This window comes from Mytilus trossulus, chromosome 3, assembly GCF_036588685.1.
Source record: "Mytilus trossulus isolate FHL-02 chromosome 3, PNRI_Mtr1.1.1.hap1, whole genome shotgun sequence".
Taxonomy (NCBI): Eukaryota; Metazoa; Mollusca; class Bivalvia; order Mytilida; family Mytilidae; genus Mytilus; species Mytilus trossulus.
The window spans coordinates 37,923,912-37,949,160 of NC_086375.1; the positions used below are offsets into that span (position 1 = coordinate 37,923,912).

General features: G+C 31.8%; 2 long non-coding RNA genes across 2 annotated transcripts; one reads left to right on the forward strand and one right to left on the reverse strand.

Annotated features, from left to right (window-relative positions):
- Nucleotides 1-5,708: 5,708 nt before the first annotated feature.
- Nucleotides 5,709-19,098, reverse strand: LOC134709405 (uncharacterized). Its single transcript, XR_010105962.1, has 3 exons — nucleotides 18,982-19,098; nucleotides 6,676-6,725; nucleotides 5,709-6,207 (listed from the first exon to the last, which is right to left on the reverse strand). It is a non-coding gene; the product is annotated as an uncharacterized LOC134709405 (long non-coding RNA).
- Nucleotides 19,099-19,243: 145 nt separating this feature from the next.
- Nucleotides 19,244-23,665, forward strand: LOC134711404 (uncharacterized). Its single transcript, XR_010106184.1, has 2 exons — nucleotides 19,244-19,303; nucleotides 22,596-23,665. It is a non-coding gene; the product is annotated as an uncharacterized LOC134711404 (long non-coding RNA).
- The last annotated feature ends 1,584 nt before the right edge of the window (nucleotides 23,666-25,249 follow it).

The following is a 25,249-nucleotide window of genomic DNA, read 5'->3' on the forward strand; positions in this document are numbered from 1 at the left end:
AAAAACACAGACATATTTGGTATACCACCTGTCTTTTTACTGAAAGGGTACAGACATTTTCTGATGTAGAAACTGGTGGCTTTAACCTGGTTTTATAGCTAGCTTAACCTCTCAGGTGTATAAAATTCCATTATATTGACAACAATGTGTAAACAAACTTACATAAAAGGTGGGTCGTTAATCCACTTAAACCTATATGTATTGCATGTGTTCTTAATGAATTGTCTAATTGTTAGGTACGTTAGTGTGTTTTGTCTGTGGTTCTCCTCACAGTCTGAATGTATTGTCTGTGGTTCTTAAAAGTAATCTGAATGTAAATAGTCTGTGGTTCTAAAAACAGTCTTTGTATTTCGGTGGTTGTAAGATACATCTACAGTTTATTTTTATTGTCTGTAATTCCCATATACAGTCTGTATATGTTTTGTTTATGGTTATGAGATGGTAAGAGGTATAGGCAGTTGGTATTGTTCTTGAGTCTGGGAACCAGCTTGTATCAGCCGTCATTCTGAGTATTTTGTTTGTTTGTATGTACTGAAACTATTAAAGAGTTGACACAGTTGATTAGCTGAAACTTGTTTGTTACGCAAAAGACGTTATCTCATGATTTTGATAATAGTTGGCAATTTTTTATAAGGTGAAATATCAAATCCCGAAAGACATAAGCCGAAAGAATTGATCTCTTCATATTAGCATTGAGAGAATCAAGTCTTAATTATTCAAAGCAAAAAATATCATGAAGGTACCGGTAGATATTTTTAACGTTTTGTAGTGAATGGAATCTACACGGTCGTTACTATCTTTTGATAATACACTTTTGTTCACAACAACACACGAACAAATCTAAGAACAATGTGGAAAATTTTAAAAAAAAACGACAGTCATGCGTTTTAACTTTATTTGCCAAACATTAATATACAGTTTTCATGGAGAAAATGTATAGCTAACATGATATAACCATGGGTCTTTATAAGTATATGTGCCATATTCATCATTTTCCTGACAGAAGAGGACATGCTATTAGTTGCTGATAACAACTGGCTATTTTAAAAAACCTTTAACCTATGAAATAGAAATGAAGTACGCAAATCAAGAAGTCACAACTATCAATCGATTTGAAGGGAACATACAGGAGATGCAGTTATTTAAAACCTCCAAGAAGTTGAGCTTTAGAGAGGCGATCGATATAAAAGGGACTTACAAACTGAGAAGTCGAAAATAAAGTGACAACATCAGGGATAAAAAAAGAAAAAGACCAAATCACAAACACAAACATCAGCATAAAAAGCACATAAAGACTTAGCAACACAAACCACACAAAAAATCTTCACTAAACATATCTTTTTCCGTGGGTGGTTTAGAATGATTGAAGAAATACTGATATTTGTTAATACTACATACAAGATACAAGATTTGAAGAAGTTTTCGATATATTTTTCTGTTGGTTTGCATTCAGTTATTCAGTAATAATAGAAATGGACGTAGCATTAACACATTTGTTTGACTAAAAACTACTTTAGCGTCTGTCCGATGTTCAGAATTATAACATATTTTACAATGGAATGAAGAAAATATTTTAATTTCTTAAATGTTTCGATGAATGATGATACTTTATAAACTATAACCCGTTGATCTTAAAGTTTGACGTGAAAACACCAGTTAAAATAAGATTTACACCTATAATGTTGGACTTTTCAATACCATGTTGAAAAAGTGTTAAGTGCTTTATGGACACTTGATATAACTGTCGCATAATTGATTAAAAGTTACTCCTCAACTTGGACCAAGTTTGTCTGCTATTTAAAAAAATAAGGAAAACAGTCTGAAACAGCGAATAAAATTGAAGCAACATCGGTTATTTTGAAGACAATGCCTTTGTTCATTTTTATCAATGCGACTGAGAGAACAGCCTTTCGTGAAATTGTATATTAACTACTAAAAATTTAACCTTATATTTATAAAATAATTGAGATATTTTATAAACAGTGAATACAGGTTCATTTAGGGATTGCTGTATATGTGTTCAAAGTCCTATGACGCATGTTTCGTGTAAAGTGCCCATTCAGTGTATAATATTCAATTGTTATATAGTTTATTGCTGTTGTGTGTTTTAAGAGACTTGCAATTATAAGTTGTCTTTTATCAAAAGATATGTCCTCCTGCATGCATTTTAAATTGTTAATGTTTATAAATCATTTTTATATAAGAAAATGTGGTTTGAGTAAGATAACTAGAAAAAATTACATCCAAGTTTAACCAGATTAAGTGCATACAGATTTTTTTTCAAGTAATGCCAAAACGAATTTGCCTTAAAGATAACTACAATTATATTTTGAGCTTGCGTGCCAGTTAATTTCTGGCTTTTCATGGGAATATTACTGTATCTCCAAGTGTAAAGTATACGCTATAACAAATCTGATAAAAAATGGGATGCTAAAAGATTATATGGTTAAGATCATGAGAAAGTTTAATTTATTGTAATATATGGTTTTAGAAAATTAGGTGTAAAATATCATATAATATGATTAAGATTATAAGAAGGTATAAATCATTGTAATGAAGGATTTTTAGAGTTTGTGGATAAAAATTGTCAAGAATTTGTATAAACCGCTAAATCATTTTCACTATAAAAATCCTTAACAATATGTATCTCTCAAATAAACCTATTGCAAAATACGTTCATGCTTCGGCAAAGAAACCCACATACAGTTCTGACCCAAAATTCTACTAGCATATAGATTGCACTACAACATTAGAGAGTAAACATTATGCCAAAAGATTATTACATTTCGGTTAGGAGTTTTGGAGCAGATGGTGATCATTACAATGAGTAAAATAATGAGCAGATATGATGAATCGCATGTACCACAAAAGTAAATACAAAAACAACTTGAAGATAAAGACACAGATAAAGAACTAACGATTTACGTTTTGTGGTGGTGCAAACATAAACGATACGATAGTTTGTGCAGATTCACAAATTCTAACCATTATCTTGCAATTTTTATTATATCAAATGTACACAAAGGATTGTAGGTGTTGTTTCTCGAATTCAAGCACATACTGCCTACTGTATAAATGTACATTGATAGATTTCAATTATACCTAAGTAGCTATATAGCTCCTGAAGTCGGTAAACTCCCAAATGTGTACCTTTACAATAAAGGTTGTGGTTATCCTTGTGAAATTGTTTAACATATAATCCCTTATTTTAATGATTTTGTATTATCATTGTGGCATATATCAAACTCATTCGTTTAGTGTATATATTCACGTTTGTGGTAATATGTCCTTTGATTAAGTTAACCCATTTTAATTCATATTTTATAGTGAGGTTTTATATGTTGTGATGTCACACTATCGTTCATTTAAGGGTTAAGCTTGGTACCTTGGTATCAAAACATTTAATTCCACTGCATTTGTTTTTTCGCCTGTCCTAATGAGGTACCTGATGTTCAGTGGTTGTTGTTTGTTGACGTGGTTCATAAGTGTTTCACGTTTTTTTCCATTTAAATAAGATCGTTTGTGGTCCTGTTTAAATGGTTCACACTAATGATTTTGGGGCCCTATATAGCTTGCTGTTCGGTGTGAGCCAAAACTCTGTGTTGAAGACAGAACTTTGATTTATAAAATGTTATAATTGGTTACTTTTACCACTTGTTAATTAGATGGAGAGTTGTCTCATATCACATCTTCTTATATCTATTTATGAAGGATTGTAGATGTTCCTTCTCAAATATCACCACTTACATCCTCCTAATTATAAACAAGAGTGCACACACTGATATATCTCGTCTTCGTTACTAATCATTGGTATTATGTTGATAGTCCTAAGTAAAAAGCTTTATTACAACTGTCACATAAACTTAACATTAATCAAGATAGCTAAACAAAGACCAATGAACCATGAAAATGAGGTCAAGGTCAGATGAACCATGCCAGGCAGACATGTACAGCTAACAATGCTTCCTTATAACAATTATAGTTGACCTATTACTTATAGTTTAAGAAAAATAAAACAAAACATAAAAACTTAACATTGTGCAATGAACCGTGATATTGAGGTCATGGTCTAATAAAACCTGCGGGACTGACATATAGATCACATTATATATTTCCATACACCAAATAAAGTTGACCTTTGGCATATAATATTAGATAAAAAGACCAAAACTTAAAAACTTAACTTTGACCACTGAACCATGAAAATGAGGTCAAGGTCAGATGACTTCTGCCCGCTAGACCTGTACACCTTACAATCATTCCATACAACAAATATAGTAGACCTATTGCATAAAGTATGAGAAATTAGTTATCAAAACAGACCAAAACACAAAACTTAACTATAACCGCTGAACCATAAAAATGAGTTCAAGGTCAGATGACATCTGCCAGTTGGACATGTACACCTTACAGTCCTTCCATACACCAAATATACTAGCCCTATTACTTATTATATCTGAGATATGGACTTGACCACCTAACTTAACCTTGTTCACTGATCCATGAAATGAGGTCGAGGTCAAGTGAAAACTGCCTGACAGGCATGAGGACCTTGCAAGGTAAGCACATACCAAATACAGTTATCCTATTATTTATAATTAGAGAGAATTCAACATTACCAAAAATTGGAACTTTTTATTCAAGTGGTCACTGAACCATAAAAATGAGATCAAGGACATTGGACATGTGACTGACGGAAACTTCCTAACATGAGGCATCTATATACAAAGTATGAAGCATCCAGGTCTATCACCTTCTAAAATATAAACCTTTTAAGAAGTTAGCTAACACCGCCGCCGCAGCCGCCGCCGGATCACTATCCCTATGTCGAGCTTTCTGCAACAAAAGTTGCAGGCTCGACAAAAAAGAAGATATGGTATGATTGCCAATGAGACAACTCTCCACAAGAAACCAAATTGACACAGAAATTAACAACTAAAGGTCACAGTACGGACTTCAACTATGAGCACAAACCACAGCTTTATAATTTTCCTGGAAATATTTCATATTTCTGTCATTTCTTATATGTCATGCAGTCGGTAAAATACAAAATGTGTATGAAGGATTGTAGATTTTCCCTCTTAAATATCAACACTTGCAGCCTACTGTATAAATGTTCTTGGAAAAATTTCATCCTTACTAATAAACCTATATATCCCTTACAGTTAGTAAATATCAGATGTGTATGAAGCATTGTAGATGTCATCGTAGTTCGACACTTGCAGCTACTGAATAAATTTTCATGGAGAATATCATCCATAATAGTGTACCTATATATATATCTCTCCTGCATTTAGAAAAATACCATAGAACTGTGTATGATGCATTGTTGATGTTCCCGCTCAAATATCAATAATACACCCTACTATGTAAGTGTCTTTTGGATATTTCACCCTGACTAAAGTACCTATGTCTTACAGTCGGTAATATATAAAATGTTCATAAAAGATTGTAGATGTTCCCTCCGGAATAATCTGAAAAATTTCGGAAACCAATAACTCTATTTCATGAGTTTAATATACAACCATTTCAAGATATTCCAAGTCTCCCTATCATAAGACTGTTTACAATTTCTTATTATCATCATAGACACAATATTTAGTTCTTTTCAATAAAGTGATGAAGAATTTCATTATATATATAGAAAAGCAATCATATAGCAATTGTTGCTGGAAAATAATCACATTGATATTAAGTAAAAGTAATAATAAAATTTTAGAACTTTTTATTTCATGAAAATCAAACCTACATAACATAGAACGAAGGTTTTAGAAAATTAAACATATTGTACAATTCTAAATATTCCAATATATAAATGCATAAACAACGTAAATATATTCTTAACTACACAATACAACTGCTTTGATTTGTATTCAAACAACCAGGAATCTGTTTACTTTCACCTTTCACCTTTCAGATAACATTTTATACATGTAAATAAATTCTGTGTTTGTTACTTTAATGATAACCATTTTCCAGTAGTATAAAGTTCATGCATTTTAAATCATTGTAGGTCTTCAATATATAAGAACACAGTTCAGTTGTCCTCCACATTGCAGATATTTTATCCAAGGACAAATTACAATATCAGTTAATTATAACAAAAACACAAATCTAAGTGCAGTAAAATAGTCTCCCCTATTCTGTAAAGACATTCTTGTTCTTATTCTTTCTTAAGTGTGTGGCCAGCACTAAATCTTGATTAACCTACAAAACAATATATGGTTCAGTTGAATAAATAATTAGTCTAATACAATACAAAATTTAAATGTCTCAAACAGTTGACATTTATTTTCCATCTGAGAGTAAATAGGAGTGTTTCATCAATGCAAAGACAGCAAATAATCCCCAGATTGTATCAAATTGTAAAATTTGTAATGCAGAAATACAATTCATTTGTGAGATCAATCATTTAAATGAAAAGTTCAAATCATTTTTTTCATTAGAAATGCATTTCAAAGAACCATGATTTACCTTTTTTATGAAATGTCAATATAGGGAGAAAACAAGGCTTAATCATAACTATTTCTTTTTATCTAGTATTGGTAATAAGAATGTGTTGGTGAATATGAAAACTGTGATGATTGAAATATAAAGTGTTGTGATAGACAAACATACTAAAGTAATAGACAAACATAGTGTGGTGATAGACAAATAAAAAAAAATGAAGATTACCTTTTCCTTTTCTTCTATTTTCTATCTCTCAAATATCTAGTTTCCCTTTTCTGAAAAAAAAATAACAATGATAGGTGTCACATTGAGTAATTTTTAGTTTAAAATCTAAAAACACATAAACAGATTTCTGTACAGAAAAGTGGATTATTATTATGCTCATATCCACTTTGAAATTGGTATAAATAGGGCTTTGAGAGATATACCCAGTGGTGTGATAGACATAATATACAAATTGAGGTGAAAATATAAACAGTGAGGTGATAGATATTTTGAGTGAGGTGATACATATAAAATGAAATGATTGATTTACAAAGTGAGGTGATTGGTATTTTAACTAAAGGCACAGGTGTATATAGTGTAGTGATATACATAGAGATTGTGGGGGATAGATACAGAGATCATGGGGATAGATATAGAGAATGTGGTGATTGAAATATAAAGTGAGGTGATTGATAAATAAAGTAAGGTGATAGGTTTTTATTATGTGCCGATACACATAGACTTTCGGGGTACATATATAATATAGGGATAAACAAAAAAAGTGAGGTGTTTGTTAAATAAAGAAAAGTGATAGCTGTTTATAATGTTGTGATATACATAGAGATTGTGGGGGATAGATACAAAGATCATGGGGATAGATATAGAGAATATGGTGATTGATATATAAAGTGAGGTGATTGATAAATAAAGTAAGGTGATAGGTGTTTATTATGTGCAGATAAACATAGACTTTGGGGATGGATATAAACTATGGGGATAAACAAAGAGAGTGTGTTGATTGATGTATAACATGTTTAAAGTGAGGTGATTGATAAATAAAGTAAAGTGATAGGTAATTATTATGTGCAGATAAACATAGACTTTTAGGGTGGATATAGAATATGGGGATAAACAAAGAGAGTGTGGTGATTGATGTATAACATGTATAAACTGAGGAGATTGATAAATAAAGTAAAGTGATAGGTGTTTATAATGTTGTGATATACATAGAGATTGTGGGGATAGATACAATGATTATGGGGATAATTATAGAGAGTGTGGTGATTTATATATTAAGTGAGGTGATTGATAAATAAAGTAAGGTGATTGATAAATAAAGTAAGGTGATAGGTGTTTAATATGTGGATATATACAGAGAGTCATTTGTGGTGGATATAGAGAGTATGTGGATAGATATAGAGAGTGGTGATTTATATATTGAGTGAGGTGATTGATAAATGAAGTAAGGTGATAGGTGTTTAATATGTGGATATATACAGAGAGACATTTGTGGTGGATATAGAGAGTATGTGGATAGATATAGAGAGTGTGGTGATTTATATATTAAGTGAGGTGATTGATAAATAAAGTAAGGTGATAGGTGTTTAATATGTGGATATATACAGAGAGACATTGGTGGTGGATATAGAGAGTATGTGGATAGATATAGAGAGTGTGGTGATTTATACATAAAGTGAGGTGATTGATAAATAAAGTAAGGTGATAGGTGTTTAATATATGGATATATACAGAGAGACATTTGTGGTGGATATAGAGAGTATGAGGATAGATATAGAGATTGTGTGGTGATTGATATATGTAGTGAGGTGATTGATAAATAAATTAAGGTGATATGTATGTTTATTAAGGTGGTAGATTAAATATCATGTGGCAATAAACATAGAAACTGTGGGAAAGATGTAGAAAGTCTGATGATAATCAAAGAGAGAATGTGATTGATTTATAAAGTAAGATGATTGATTAATAAAGTAATGGAGTAGGTTTTATATAGTGAGGACATATACATAGAGACTGAGGAGAAAGATATAGAGATTGTGGGGATTGATATCAAAAGCATGGGGATAGATATAGAGAGTGTTGGGATAGATATCGAAAGTATGTGGATAGATATATAGAGTTTGTGGTGATTGATATATAAAGTGAGGTGATGGATAAATAAAGTAAGATGATAGGTGTTTATTATGTGGGGATATACATAGAGACTGTTATGATATATATAGATAGATATATGAATATGTGGTGTGAGTGCCAATGAGACAACTCTCCATCCAAATAACAATTTAAAAAATTAAACCATTATAGGTCAATGTAGGGCCTTCAACACGGAGACTTGACTCACACTGAACAACAAGCTGTAAAGGGCTCCAAATTACAAGTGTAAAACCATTCAAACAGGAAAACCAACAGTCTAATCTATATAAAAAAAAAAGAAAAGAGAAACATGTATAAATTACATAAACAAACGACATCTACTGTACATTAGATTCCTGACTTAGGACAGGTGAAAAATTTTGCAGGGGGATTAAAACTTTTAATGGTACCAAACCTTCTCCCTTTTTCTGAAACAATAGCATGACATCACAACATAGCAAAACGCAAGATAAAATATCAATTGGCAGGCTTAACTCAATAAAAAAAATAGAGGCTATTATGATATAAATACAGACAATTATGATATACATAATGACGACTGTTGGCTTTGGAATGGAGAGTGTAGTGATAGATAATCAAAGTATTGGGATAGCTATTGAGAGTGTTGGGATAGATATGGAGAGTGTGGTGATGAATACAGTGACTGTAGCAATAGTGGAATATATCAACCAGCACACTATATATATCTTTTATTGAGTATCATTTTCTAAAAAAACTTTACCATCACTATTGCTGAGTGAGAATAGTATTAAGATATATACTGGCTGGTGACAAGTATTGATGGTGTTGTAATTGATTTAAACAGTGCAGTGAGGTAATAGATACATATATAAAATGTGGTGAAAAGTATAAACAGTGTAGTCAATGAGATATTTTCAGCGAGGCCATACATATATAAAATGAGGTGATAGATATATAAAGTGAGATGAAAGATATGCATAGTGTGGTGACAATGCACAGTGGGTGATATTTGTATAAAGTGAGGTGAAAGATATACAAAGTTATGTGATAGATATACAAAATGTGATGATAGATACATTAATTAGGTGACATATGAACAGTGTGGTGATAGATGTATATAATTTGGTGATAGATACATAAAGTGTTTTGACATATGAATAATGTGATAGATATATAAAGTGTGGTGATAGATATATAAAGTGTGGTGATAGATATATCAAGTGTGGTGATAGATATATTAAGTATGGTGATAGATATTTAGAGTGTGGTGATAGTTATATAAAGTGTTGTGACATATGAACAGTGTGATGATACATGTATATAGGGTGGTAATAGATATACAAAGTGTGGTGATAGATATATAGTGTTGTGATATATGAACAGTGTGGTGATAGATGTATATAGTGAGGTGATAAATATATTAAGTGTGATGATAGATATATTAAGTGTGATGATAGATATAAAAATCATGGTGATGGATATATAAAATGAGGTGATCAATATACAAAGTGTGGTGATAGATAATTATACAAGGTGTGGTGATAGATATACATTGTGGTGACAGATGTTTAAAGTTATGTGGAAAATATGTAAAGTTAGGTGATAGATATATAAAGTGAGGTGATAGATATATATATGTATATACAGTGAGGACATCAATATATATAGCTATAGTGAAGTGCTTAATATATTAATTGAGATGATAAATGTATCAAGTAAGATGATAGATATATGAAGAAAGGTGGAAGATGTATCAATTGTGGTGTTAAATATTTACTCAGGTCATTGATATATCAATTAAGGTTTAGATATAAACAGTATGATGATAATTATAGAGTGAAGTGATTGATATATACCGTCAGCTGATAGTTAGGTGATAGGTGTTTATAATGTGGTAATACACAAAGGGACGTAGTGATAGATATTGAGAGTATGGTAAAAGATAAAGAGACTGTATATAAAATGTGATGATAGATACATAAAATTAGTTGACATATGAACAGTGTGGTGATAGATGTATATAATTTAGTGATAGATACATGAAGTGTTTTGACATATGAATAGTGTGGTGATAGATATGCAGTGTGGTGATAAATATGAAAAGTGTGGTGATAGATAAATGAAGTGTGGTGATAGATATATTAAGTGTGGTGATAGATATTTAGAGTGTGGTGATAAATATATAAAGTGTTGTGACATATGAACAGTGTGGTGATAGATGTATATTGGGTGGTGATAGATAAACAAAGTGTGGTGATAGATATATATAGTGAGGTGATAAATATATAAAGTGTGATGATAGATATAAAAAGTGTGTTGATTGATATATAAAGTGAGGTGTGATAGAAAGTGTGGTGAAAGATACATAAAGTGTTATGACATATGAATAGTGTGGTGATATATGTATATAATTTGGTGATAGATACATAAAGTGTTTTGACATATGAATAGTGTGGTGATAGATATATAAAGTGGGGTGATAGATATAAAGTGTGGTGATAGATATATTAAGTGTAGTGATAAATATTTAGAGTGTGGTGATAGTTATATAAAGTGTTGTTACATATGAACAGTGGGGTGATAGATGTATATTGGGTGGTGATAGATAAACAAAGTGTGGTGATAGATATATAGTGTTGGAACATAGGAACAGTGTGGTGGTAGATGTATATAGGGTTGTGATAGATATACAAAGTGTGGTGATAGATATATTAAGTGTAGTGATAGATATTTAGAGTGTGGTGATAGTTATATAAAGTGTTGTTACATATGAACAGTGTGGTGATAGATGTTTATTGGGTGGTGATAGATAAACAAAGTGTGGTGATAGATATATAGTGTTTTGACATAAGAACAGTGTGGTGATAGATGTATATAGGGTGATGATAGATATACAAAGTGTGGTGATAGATGTATTTAGTGAGGTGATAAATATATTAAGTTTAATGATAGATATATTAAGTGTGATGATAGATATAAAAATTGTGTTGATGGATATATAAAATGAGGTCATAGATACATAAAGTGTTATGACATATGAACAGTGTGGTGATAGATGTATTTAATTTGGTGAAAGATACATAAAGTGTTTTGACATATGAATAGTGTGGTGATAGATATGCAGTGTGGTGATAAATATGAAAAGTGTGGTGATAGATAAATGAAGTGTGGTGAAAGATATGTTAAGTGTAATGATACATATTTAGAGTGTGGTGATATTTATATAAAGTTTTGTTACATATGAACAGTGTGGTGATAGATGTATATTGGGTGGTGATAGATTAACAAAGTGTGGTGATAGATATATAGTGTTTTGACATAAGAACAGTGTGGAGATAGATGTATATAGGGTGGTGATAGGTATACAAAGTGTGGTGATAGATACATAAAGTGTTTTGACATATGAATAGTGTGGTGATAGATATATAAAGTGGGTGATAGATATATAAAGTGTGGTGATAGATATATTAAGTGTAGTGATAGATATTCAGAGTGTGGTGATAGTTATATAAAGTGTTGTTTCATATGAACAGTGTGGTGATAGATGTATATTGGGTGGTGATAGATAAACAAAGTGTGGTGATAGATATATATAGTGAGGTGATAAATATATTAAGTGTGATGATAGATATAAAAAGTGTGTTGATGGATATATAAAGTGAGGTGTGATAGATATACAAAGTGTGGTGAAATATACTTAAAGTGTTATGACATATGAATAGTGTGGTGATATATGTATATAATTTGGTGATAGATACATAAAGTGTTTTGACATATGAATAGTGTGGTGAAAGATATATAAAGTGGGGTGATAGATATATAAAGTGTGGTGATAGATATATTAAGTGTAGTGATAGATATTTAAAGTGTGGTGATAGTTATATAAAGTGTTGTTACATATGAACAGTGTGGTGATAGATGTATATTGGGTGGTGATAGATAAACAAAGTGTGGTGATAGATATATAGTGTTGTAACATAAGAACAGTGTGGTGATAGATGTATATAGGGTGGTGATAGATATACAAAGTGTGGTGATAGATACATAAAGTTATTTGACATATGAATAGTGTGGTGATAGATATATAAAGTGGGGTGATAGATATATAAAGTGTGGTGATAGATATATTAAGTGTAGTGATAGATATTTAGAGTGCGGTGATAGTTATATAAAGTGTTGTTACATATGAACAGTGTGGTGATAGATGGTTATTGGGTGGTGATAGATAAACAAAGTGTGGTGATAGATATAAAGTGTTGTAACATAAGAACAGTGTGGTGATAGATGTATATAGGGTGGTGATAGATATACAAAGTGTGGTGATAGATACATAAAGTTATTTGACATATGAATAGTGTGGTGATAGATATATAAAGTGGGGTGATAGATATATAAAGTGTGGTGATAGATATATTAAGTGTAGTGATAGATATTTAGAGTGTGGTGATAGTTATATAAAGTGTTGTTACATATGAACAGTGTGGTGATAGATGTTTATTGGGTGGTGATAGATAAACAAAGTGCGGTGATAGATATAAAGTGTTGTAACATAAGAACAGTGTGGTGATAGATGTATATAGGGTGGTGATAGATATACAAAGTGTGGTGATAGATACATAAAGTGTTTTGACTTATGAATAGTGTGGTGATAGATATATTAAGTGTGGTGATAGATATATTAAGTGTGGTGATAGATATATAAAGTGTGGTGAAAGATATGTTTAGTGTAGTGATAGATATTTAAAGTGTGGTGATAGTTATATAAAGTGTTGTTACATATGAACAGTGTGGTGATAGATGTATATTGGGTGGTGATAGATTAACAAAGTGTGGTGATAGATATATAGTGTTTTGACATATGAACAGTGTGGTGATAGATGTATATAGTGTGGTGATAGATATATTAAGTGTAGTGATAGATATTTAGAGTGTGGTGATAGTTATATAAAGTGTTGTTTCATATGAACAGTGTGGTGATAGATGTATATTGGGTGGTGATAGATAAACAAAGTGTGGTGATAGATATATAGTGTTGTGACATATGAACAGTGTGGTGATAGATGTATATAGTGTGGTGATAGATATATAAAGTGTAGTGATATATATTTAGAGTGTGGTGATAGTTATATAAAGTGTTGTTACATATAAACAGTGGGGTGATAGATGTATATTGGGTGGTGATAGATAAACAAAGTGTGGTGATAGATATATAGTGTTGGAACATAGGAACAGTGTGGTGGTAGATGTATATAGGGTTGTGATAGATATACAAAGTGTGGTGATAGATACATAAAGTGTTTTGACATATGAATAGTGTGGTGATAGATATATAAAGTGAGGTGATACATATATAAAGTGGGGTGATAGATATATAAAGTGTGGTGATAGATATATTAAGTGTAGTGATAGATATTAAGAGTGTGGTGATAGTTATATAAAGTGTTGTTACATATGAACAGTGTGGTGATAGATGTTTATTGGGTGGTGATAGATAAACAAAGTGTGGTGATAGATATATAGTGTTGTAACATAAGAACAGTGTGGTGGTAGATGTATATAGGGTTGTGATAGATATACAAAGTGTGGTGATAGATACATAAAGTGTTTTGACATATGAATAGTGTGGTGATAGATATATAAAGTGAGATGATACATATATAAAGTGGGGTGATAGATATATAAAGTGTGGTGATAGATATATTAAGTGTAGTGATAGATATTTAGAGTGTGGTGATAGTTATATAAAGTGTTGTTACATTTGAACAGTGTGGTGATAGATGTTTATTGGGTGGTGATAGATAAACAAAGTGTGGTGATAGATATATAGTGTTGTAACATAAGAACAATGTGGTGGTAGATGTATATAGGGTGGTGATAGAAAAACAAAGTGTGGTGATAGATACATAAAGTGTTTTGACATATGAATAGTGTGGTGATAGATATATTAAGTGGGGTGATAGATATATAAAGTGTAGTGATAGATATATTAAGTGTAGTGATAGATATTTAGAGTGTGGTGATAGTTATATAAAGTGTTGTTACATATGAACAGTGTGGTGATAGATGTTTATTGGGTGGTGATAGATTATAGTGTTGTAACATAAGAACAGTGTGGTGATAGATGTATATAGGGTGGTGATAGATATACAAAGTGTGGTGATAGATACATAAAGTGTTTTGACATATGAATAGTGTGGTGATAGATATATAAAGTGAGGTGATAGATATATAAAGTGTGGTGATAGATATATTAAGTGTAGTGATAGATATTTAGAGTGTGGTGATAGTTATATAAAGTGTTGTTACATATGAACAGTGTGGTGATAGATGTATATTGGGTGGTGATAGATAAACAAAGTGTGGTGATAGATATATAGTGTTTTGACATAAGAACAGTGTGGTGATAGATGTATATAGGGTGGTGATAGATATACAAAGTGTGGTGATAGATGTATTTAGTGAGGTGATAAATATATTAAGTTTAATGATAGATATATTAAGTGTGATGATAGATATAAAAATTGTGTTGATGGATATATAAAATGAGGTGATAGATACATAAAGTGTTATGACATATGAACAGTGTGGTGATAGATGTATTTAATTTGGTGATAGATACATAAAGTGTTTTGACATATGAATAGTGTGGTGATAGATATATAAAGTGTGGTGATAGATATATAAAGTGTGGTGAAAGATATGTTTAGTGTGGTGATAGATATTTAAAGTGTGGTGATAGTTATATATAGTGTTTTGACATAAGAACAGTGTGGTGATAGATGTATATAGGGTGGTGATAGGTATACAAAGTGTGGTGATAGATACATAAAGTGTTTTGACATATGAATAGTGTGGTGATAGATATATAAAGTGGGGTGATAGATATATAAAGTGTGGTGATAGATATATTAAGTGTAGTGATAGATATTTAGAGTGTGGTGATAGTTATATAAAGTGTTGTTTCATATGAACAGTGTGGTGATAGATGTATATTGGGTGGTGATAGATAAACAAAGTGTGGTGATAGATATATAGTGTTGTGACATATGAACAGTGTGGTGATAGATGTATATAGTGAGGTGATAAATATATTAAGTGTGATGATAGATATATTAAGTGTGATGATAGATAATGAAATCGTGGTGATGGATATATAAAATGAGGTGATAAATATACAAAGTGTGGTGATAGATATACAAGGTGTGGTGATAGATATACATTGTGGTGACAGATGTTTAAAGTTAAGGGGAAAATATGTAAAGTTAGGTGATAGATATATAAAGTGAGGTGATAGATATATAAAGTGAGGTGATAGATATATGAATAAAGTGATGTGATTGATATACATATGTATATATAGTGAGGATATCAATATCAATATATATAGCTATAGTGAAGTGCTAAATATGTAAAGTGAGGTGATAAATGTATCAAGTAAGATGATAGATATATGAAGAAAGGTGAAAGATGTATCAATTGGGGTGTTAAATATTTACTCAGGTCATTGAGATATCAATTAAGTTTTAGATATAAACAGTATGATGATAATTATAGAGTGTAGTGATTGATATATACCATGAGATAGGTGTTTATAATGTGGTAATACACAAAGGGATGTAGTGATAGATATTGAGAGTATGGTAATAGATAAAGAGACTGTAGCAATAGATATGCAGTGTGTGGTATGATAAAAATGAAATTTCATGTGTTAAAATAGTCACTATAAAAATTACTAAAGGATATATACATGTATTCAATAAGGTTGTTTGACCAACATTCATTATACCATATTCCTATTTTCATGTACATAGAACATGTGCATGATTACAAGAATGTAGAAAAGTCATATATATAGAGAGAGGTGCTAGATATATTCAGTATGGTGATACAAATATAAAGAGAGATGATAGGTAAAACTGTGATGTGATAGATAAATAAAGTGCGGTGCTAGATATAAAGTGTGGTGACAGCTTTATAAAGAGTGGTGATGCATATATATAGTATGGTGAAAGACAACAGTGAGGTGATAGATATATAAAGTGGGGTGATTGGTGTATAATGTTAGGTGATAGATATATGAATTGTGGGAAGAGATATGTGAAGCTACCTAAAAGATATCTAGCAAGGCAATGAATATAAACAGTGAAGCCATAAACATATAAAGGGAGGCAGTTGAGGTCTATAGTATGGAAAGAAATTCAGAGAGATACAAATATAAACATCTTTTGGTGGTTAATTTATACAGTATTGTACAAATTGATATTTATACAGAACAGTGATAGTTATATACAGTGGTTTTAGTTATATATAGTGTGTTGATTGAATTATAAAGCAGTTATTGATTTATAAAGTGGTGATATATATATATTCAGTGTGGTGATATTAATATAAAGTGGTGATTGGTGATATAAAGTGTAGTGATAGATTACGTGATGTGATAGATGTATAGTAAGGACATAGATATATAGTTCAAGTTAGTGGATAGTTAGTGGATATATATATATATATATACAACTCGTCTAAACATCAACCCAACAATGTTAGATCTGTAAATTTGCTTTCGCAAATTTTTGGTTTTTCCCTCGCCCGGATTCGAACCCATGCTACTGTGATATCGTGACACCAAATCGCCTGCACTGCAGCCGTCCCGCTAGACCACACGACCACCTGGGCTCTCAAAAAAGAGCTTTCGGTGGCCATATGTTACCTTTCCACGTCAGTTTTAATCTAGCGGCGTACTACAGTACATGATATATAAGGCATGAAGATGTTATTGTTACAGATCAGCTAAATTATCTATAGTAAAGGATCCTACAAATTAATGTAAGATACAGTCACAGAAAATAATTATATTCATAAGTATATATATATATACAACTCGTCTAAACATCAACCAAACAATGTTAGATCTGTAAATTTGCTTTTGCAAATTATATAAACAAGTCTAAATTGAAAACTACGTTCAAACCTATGATTGTGATGGATAAAAACCACAATTTTTATACGTGTGCATGTAAACATATATATATATATATCTGAAGTGGTATATATATTAAGTATGGTGATAGACAGATAAAGTATGGTGATAGAGAGATAAAGTTAGGTGATAGATATTGTAGATGGTGATAAATATATATTGTGCTCAATAATGAAAAATATATACAGAAAGATCTAAATTAAACACTGTTGGTGTTAGGTACAAAAATGTATATATACAGTGTCGTACAAAGTGGCCATAAATATATACTGTGGTTTTAGATATATACAGTGTGTTGATAGATTTATAGAGTGGTGATAAATATATAGCATGGTGATAGATGTATACAGTGTTGTACAAAGTGGTGATTAATACAGAATGGTGATAAATATATAGCATTGTGATAGATATATTGTGTTGTACAAAGTGGTGAATAATACAGAATGATGATTAATACTGAATGGTGATAAATATATACAGTGTGTTGATAGATGAATAGAGTGGTGATTAATACAGAATGATGATTAATACTGAATGGTGATAAATATATACAGTGTGTTGATAGATGAATAGAGTGGTGATTAATACAGAATGATGATTAATACTGAATGGTGATAAATATATACAGTGTGTTGATAGATGAATAAAGTGGTGATTACTGTTATAATTGTCATTTGGCAAATTTTTTTTACGGTTATTCATTAAGACAGAGGTACCAAGATTTCCCGGGATTACAAGTATCGCCCTCATACATAACCGGGGGTAGGAGGAGTCCTGATCCCAAAATCTTGGGCTTAAAAACATGAAATCCTGAATTCCCGAATTTAAATCCTGACATCCCAACATCCCGAAATTCAAAAAAAGAATTCCTGGATCCCTAAATAGTCAATTCCGAAAAACACCTGATCTTGGAGTCACGATAAAGTGGTTCTCATTGATGTCTAAGCGTGACATGGGATTGCCAATTCATATGTAAGCATGCCACGTGAAAGTCAAATTATTGTGTCATGAAAACGGGAAGTGAGGTCTTGCGGGACCAGGGAAATGACAAAAAAATGAGAATTGCTTACGTATATAGTGTAAGCAGGATACGGGAATCTGATAAAACAGTAAGCGGGATCCGGGATCGGAACACCCCAATGGGACCCCTGATAAAGGTCCTATCCCCCTCATACATGCACTATCCATAACAATCTTTTTAAAACTTTCTGGACTCCCCAAGAAAACATTTCGGCCACCTCCTATGAACACTGACCTGACACATACACATGAAAAGTATTAATTGTCCGGCTCTTGAACCAGATCACATTTTGTAGTTGGAAAAGGAAAAAAGGGGGGGGGAGGGGGGGGTTGTGAAGCCTCTTTTCCTTTAAAATGTTATTTTGCATTTAAAGATGATGTATGTTTTCATTGTTACAATGCATTATTTTTCATACCTTTCACATAATTTTTTTTACGTTTTAGAAGTTATGTGTGCTCTTCAGGACGAGAAAGAGAGCCACTTCAGCAACTAAGCAAGTGTATTTTCTTTCGCAGATTAAATGTAAATAGATGCGTACAAATCTATCTCCAAATAGAAGATTTTTCAAAAATGAAAGTAGGAAATTCGGTGGGCGTTTCTTGCGCATGCGCACAAACCACGGTGATAGTTACGGTGATTGTATCAGGAACCGTGTATATTATATACCTCAGCAATGTATTAAGTATATTTGGGGTTACCAAAGAGTATGGTAAGAACCTCATCTTAAATTATACTTGGTGAGTATTCTTATTGTTGGTTAAATATTAAGCATCATTATGGAAAATGGGGGATCAAGGGTATACACCAACAAGACAGTGACCAAAGGAAAATAAATAACCAAAACCATCTAGAGGTTTCAACTATAGTCTGATGTTTATACAATACGTGAACTTGTAAATCATCCAAAGTCTAAAATATTTGTGAATAAAATGAACAGACTGACAAATAACTTACATACACACAAATATCTGACCTAAGCACATGAGCATGTTGCAGGGTGAAATTTTTTTTTTAAATAAAGCTTGAGCCTGTTTTGTGCAATGCCTAACCATTTAACGACAAAATTTCATACAGAAAACTTTTCAAATTGAGGGGTTTCAAATTTTAAATAAGCCAATTTATGGTTTAAAAAAATAATGGAAATCTTGACTCCCCAACAAGAGAAAAATGTCACTCTTATCATTGAGGAAAATGGCCACTACCTGAATGGTCTTTAGAATTAATTCAGTTGCTCTGGTCATTTTTCAAAATTTAACAATGTAAGTAAATATGGAGTTGTTTGATCAATGGGAGATAACTCTGACCACATGGAATAATTCTGAAAACTTAAAGAGGGGTCCTGATCCCGAAATCCGGGCTTAAAAACACAAAATCCTGAGCTCCCGATATTTAAATAAATTTAGATCCTGACATCAAGAAATTAAAAAAAAAAAAACTTTATCCTGAAGGGGTCAATCCCTAAATCCTGTGCTTTAAAATACCAGATTCCTGAGTCCCAATATAGGTCCTATCCCCCTCACATATATAATTGATAACTAAGATAAAAGAAAAACAGAAATTGTTTTGCCTTTTGCCATGCTTACAATCAACAAAAGATTTTTTTCTTCATTTTTCAAAATAAATTCCAAGACTAAGATGTAGGATGCCATTCTTCTAACAAAATACCACAGCATGGAGACCCTAATCAGCACACTAAAATGTCCAAACGTGTGTCCTACATCTTGAAATAAATATAATTTTATAAATGTTCAAGTATCTTCAAAAACATTTTTTACTCATTTCTACTCTGTTGAGACAATTTCACTAGCACTGCACTTTGACTTTGACTAAGACAAACACAATGTTGATTGAAGTTGAATGGTACTAGTGACAACTTTGTTGGAGACATGGAAAGCATTTCGTCATTGTTAATAGTTTTATGGGCTTTCACCTCTTGAGTCACAAAGAACCTTATGTACGTTAGTTCCATTGAAATGTTATATGCATTGTCAATGCTAAACATTTGATTGACTTTGACTGATTTTTTTTTTAGTTTCGTCAGAGTGTAAATGAGTTTGAACAAAAAGCAATATAACCTTTTTTTAGTGATAAGAAGATTTGACTTTCATTTTTGATAAAGTTTTCACCAAATTTATTGTTGATAGCAAGGCTTATGGTTTGCACAATAGAATATGCCTTTTACACAATGAGCTCAGTGGTGAATCCAGGGGGGGGGGGTCTGGAATTTGGAACCCCCCTTTTTTTTGGCCCATCAATGCATTTGAATGGGAGCATATAGTTGGACCCCCCCTTTTAATCTGGGTTGGGAACCCCCCTTTTTTGGGGCCTATCAATGCATTTGAATGGGAGCATATAGTTTGACTCCCCCACCCCTCCCCCCTTTACTCTGGGTTGGGAACCCCCCTTTTTAAAATGGCTGGATCCTCCCCTGGAGCTTGTCACTTTCACTCAAAAAACATTAAAGAAACCATCAAATTCCTAAGCTTAGGTAGGAGCTTCAAATTGTTATAAAAATTACTTAATTATCATTATCTTGTGTATTTTAGCCACCTTCTGCTAAAAAAAAAATACATTTAGATAATTTATCACTTAAAGAGGCATTTGCAATGATTTAGATAAACAATAACAGCACTTTGTTTTTTTTATAAATATTAATAAAAGTGGAATAATGAAGAAATGACTTGTAATTATTAACAGTCATTTTTATAGTTAAATTGGTAAAAATGATCTGAAAAGCATTGCTGATTTCATATTTTTTTCCAAAACCACAATTCAACCTCATTTTGGTCTGTATGCATACAACATTTAATAAGAACCATTGTAGTAGATGGTTGCTCAGCTTGGTCAGATAATAAAAAGAACAGAATGTCAAAATAAAACGGTTTTGCCAACAAAAAATATTATTTCAGTGGTAAAACTCAAATGTTTTTGCTTCAATTTTTTACTCACTTGAGTGCAATTATTTGCAAAGTACAAATCTTATACAAAAGAATTATGTCTGAGACAACAACCCAACCAAAGAGCAAAAAACAGCCGAATCAACTAATGACTCTTCAACTCAGCAAGAAAATCCAGCATCTGGAGGAAGGCTTCAGCTGACCCCTACACAAATGTTCACTAGGTCAGTGAAAGTGGATGTCATACTAAACTCAAACATATATTAAAATGAACTGAAATTAAAAAACCTACAAGACTAACAAGGTCCAGAGGCTTCTAACAAGGGACAGGTGCAAAAATGCAGTGGGTTAAACATGTTTTGAGAGATCTCAACCCACTCTTATAACTCTATGAGCCAATGTAGAAAAAACAAACACAGCAATTTGCTCCGTAAAACTCGTTAAAAAGAAGTCTGTGTCCAACTTCAGAAAAGGTAACAAAAGAAACAGACTAATAATTTGTGTATTTTTACAACATTTACAAAGCTAAATTTTGTGGGAAAATAAAGTAAAAGTTAAATTAAAAAAGAAATATTTAATTTTGAAATTTACTTCAAAGGAAAGAAAATAAAGTTTAATTGATTTTATTCTTATATGTGTAATGTTGTATATGTATTTATATTTCATTTCAGAGTTCAACAACAGATTATTAATTCTATAATTTTGATTTTTGCAGATTGCAGCAGTGGGATGTTACAGTCATAGACGTTGGATAGACTCCGTTGTACTAGGCCAGGGAGGGTAGCGCAGAGTTTCCGCAGCACTATACAATAGTAGCAAGATCACTCTACCATGAGCTTGTTAAAGGGCCCGTTTGATGAAAGTGACACCAACGTTCTCCACAACACTACAGATTTGTTTTTGCAGATGCAGCCGAGAGGATGTTTCAGTCATGGACTCATTTGATGGAAGTGGCACCAACATTCTCAAACACTAATAATTTACAAATTTGTTTTTGTTGTAGATGCAACCTCAGTCATACACCCTAGAGTTTGGCTATGTTGTGACAGAAGAAGAGTGGCATATAGACTTCTGTATGTCCATTTTTATGGAAGTGACAAATTACTAATCTTTCTTCTTATATCCATTTCAGAGTTCTTACAAAGATGCATAGGTATAAAATATTTATTATTTTTTGTCTTTTGGTGTATTTTTGTCAATGAGTTAAAACCCAAAGAACAGTACATCGATCAGAAGTAATAAGTTTGACTAGTGTAATTTGAGAGAGAACACTCTGGAACACAAAAAATATCCTACCTCATAAAAATTTAACACGACATCTTATTTTCACCTTTTTTCATTGAAGCAGCACACAGTGTAGTCAAGAATGTATGCATGTCCTTGAACTTCTAGAAATACAATACCTAATAGTTAAAACAGTCTGGTATAATGGTCAACAAGAGCTACATAAAAAAAAGGAAGATACCAAAGTTAAATTAAAAAAATATGTATTTAATTTTTGAAATTTACCTCAAAGGAAAGAAAATAAAGTTTAATTGATTTTTTTCTTATATGTGTAATGTTGTATATGTATTTTTATTTCATTTCAGAGTTCAACAACAGATTATTAATTCTATTATTTTGTTTTTCGCAGATTGCAGCAGTGGGATGTTACAGTCATAGACGTTGGATAGACTCCGTTGTACTAGGCCAGGGAGGGTAGCGCAGAGTTTCCGCAGCACTATACAATAGTAACAAGATCACTCTACCATGAGCTTGTTAAAGGGCCCGTTTGATGAAAGTGACAACAACGTTCTCCACGACACTACAGATTTGTTTTTGCAGATGCAGCCGAGAGGATGTTTCAGTCATGGACTCATTTGATGGAAGTGACACCAACATTCTCAAACACTAATAATTTACAAATTTGTTTTTGTTGTAGATGCAACCTCAGTCATACACCCTAGAGTTTGGCTATGTTGTGACAGAAGAAGAGTGGCATGTAGATTTCTTTTATGGAAGTGCAAATAACTAATCTTTCTTCTTCATATCTATTTCAGAGTTCTTACGAAGATGTATAGGTATGCAGTATTTATTATTTTTGTCTCTGTGTATTTTTGTCAATGAGGTAAAACCACAGAACAAATCAATCAGAAGTATTAACTGGTGTAATTTGAGAACACCCTGGAACACGAGAAATATCCTACCTCACAAAATTTAACATGAGACATCTTGTTTTCACCTTTTATCAAGGAAGCAGCACACACAGTGTAATCATGAAGGTATCCATGTCCTGGAACATCTGGGAATAGCATATCTCTAATAGTATTTTTACTACTATCCTCAAAATTCAAACAAAACAGTCAGATATTTTGATCAACAAGAGGTACAATCTCAAACCATGTGGTGAAAAAAGACAACACATAACCAAAAAAAGTGACGGAAAATTGTCTACACTGACAACAAAATATTATACAGCAACAACCCATTCAAAGACCTGAGAGATTCTCAAGCACCAATTCAACCAAAGACCAGGGATGATCTCCAGCACTGAGCACCAACCAAAACAAAGAACAGACATGAACTAGGGCAAAAAGCACCAACCCAACCAAAGACCTAAGAGGTTTTCAGGCACCATGCAACCAACTAAACTAAATAGCCAGGGATGATCTCAGACACCATGCACCAACCTTTCCAAAGATCAGGGATGCTTTCAGACACAACAACCTTACCAAAGACCAGGAATGATCTGACACCAAGCACCAACCAAAACAAAAAAAGGGTGATCTCAGACACCACAGAATGTTAGCAAGTATTTGATATGTTAACTTATCTACTACTTGTGTAAGTAAAATGTTTTTTTTTCATTCTGTGCTGCATTTATTTTATCAAAAATTGTCAAAATGCAACATGAAATTTTTATGTGTTTTTCATCTCTTTCTTCAAAATGTTTTACATATTGAAATTTTTTGAAAATTCCATTGGACTATCAAAAATAATTAGTAAATAATTTCTTGAATAATTTTTTTTTTATTGGAAATGTTAATTTACTTTTAATCAACGAATATGAAAATAAATGTTCAAACCTTTTTCATGCATAACCAAATTAATAAATGTGTTAAATAAAAGATTTCAAATAAAAAATTTCTATATTTTTTTTTTAGAAAATTAAGATATGCTTCTAAGAGTTTTTACAATTGAACTGTTCCAGAATATAATAATGTATTGTTTTTTACAGAAAATATTAGGTAAAATGACAAATTATGATTCGGGTTTACATGAAAACACTGATATCTTGAATGACAGTAGCATAGGTGGATCCAGGGAGCCTTGCCCCCCTTTTGTGGGTAAAGGAGTAAGTTCGGTAAGAGCCAAATTTGGCCCCAATTATAAAGTTCATAGTAACAAGACAATAACTGTTTCAAGTTGCCTTAAAGACATGTTAGAAAGTTACACAGAACTGTTTTTGTCAAAGTTTACTTCTAACACGTTAATTTTTACATCCCTAAAAGGTCAAAATAATGGATTTTGGTGAAATTTGTCAAAATAAGCCAGATTGCAACCAAATGAAGGACCAGGAAACATAGAGCGCAGGCGTCGACAAGCTTAAGATTCAAATAAGACGTGTGAAATGTCTTCACAAACATTATTTTAAAAGATCTTTGTTGTCGACGTATTTGCTCTATATTTCCTGTCCAATAATCTATGGAAATTTACCCATTTTCATTGATTTTTTCGTGAAAATCAATATGAGTTCAACTTGTGAAGTCATAATGAAACGCAGAAACGTAAAATTTCCAACAAAAT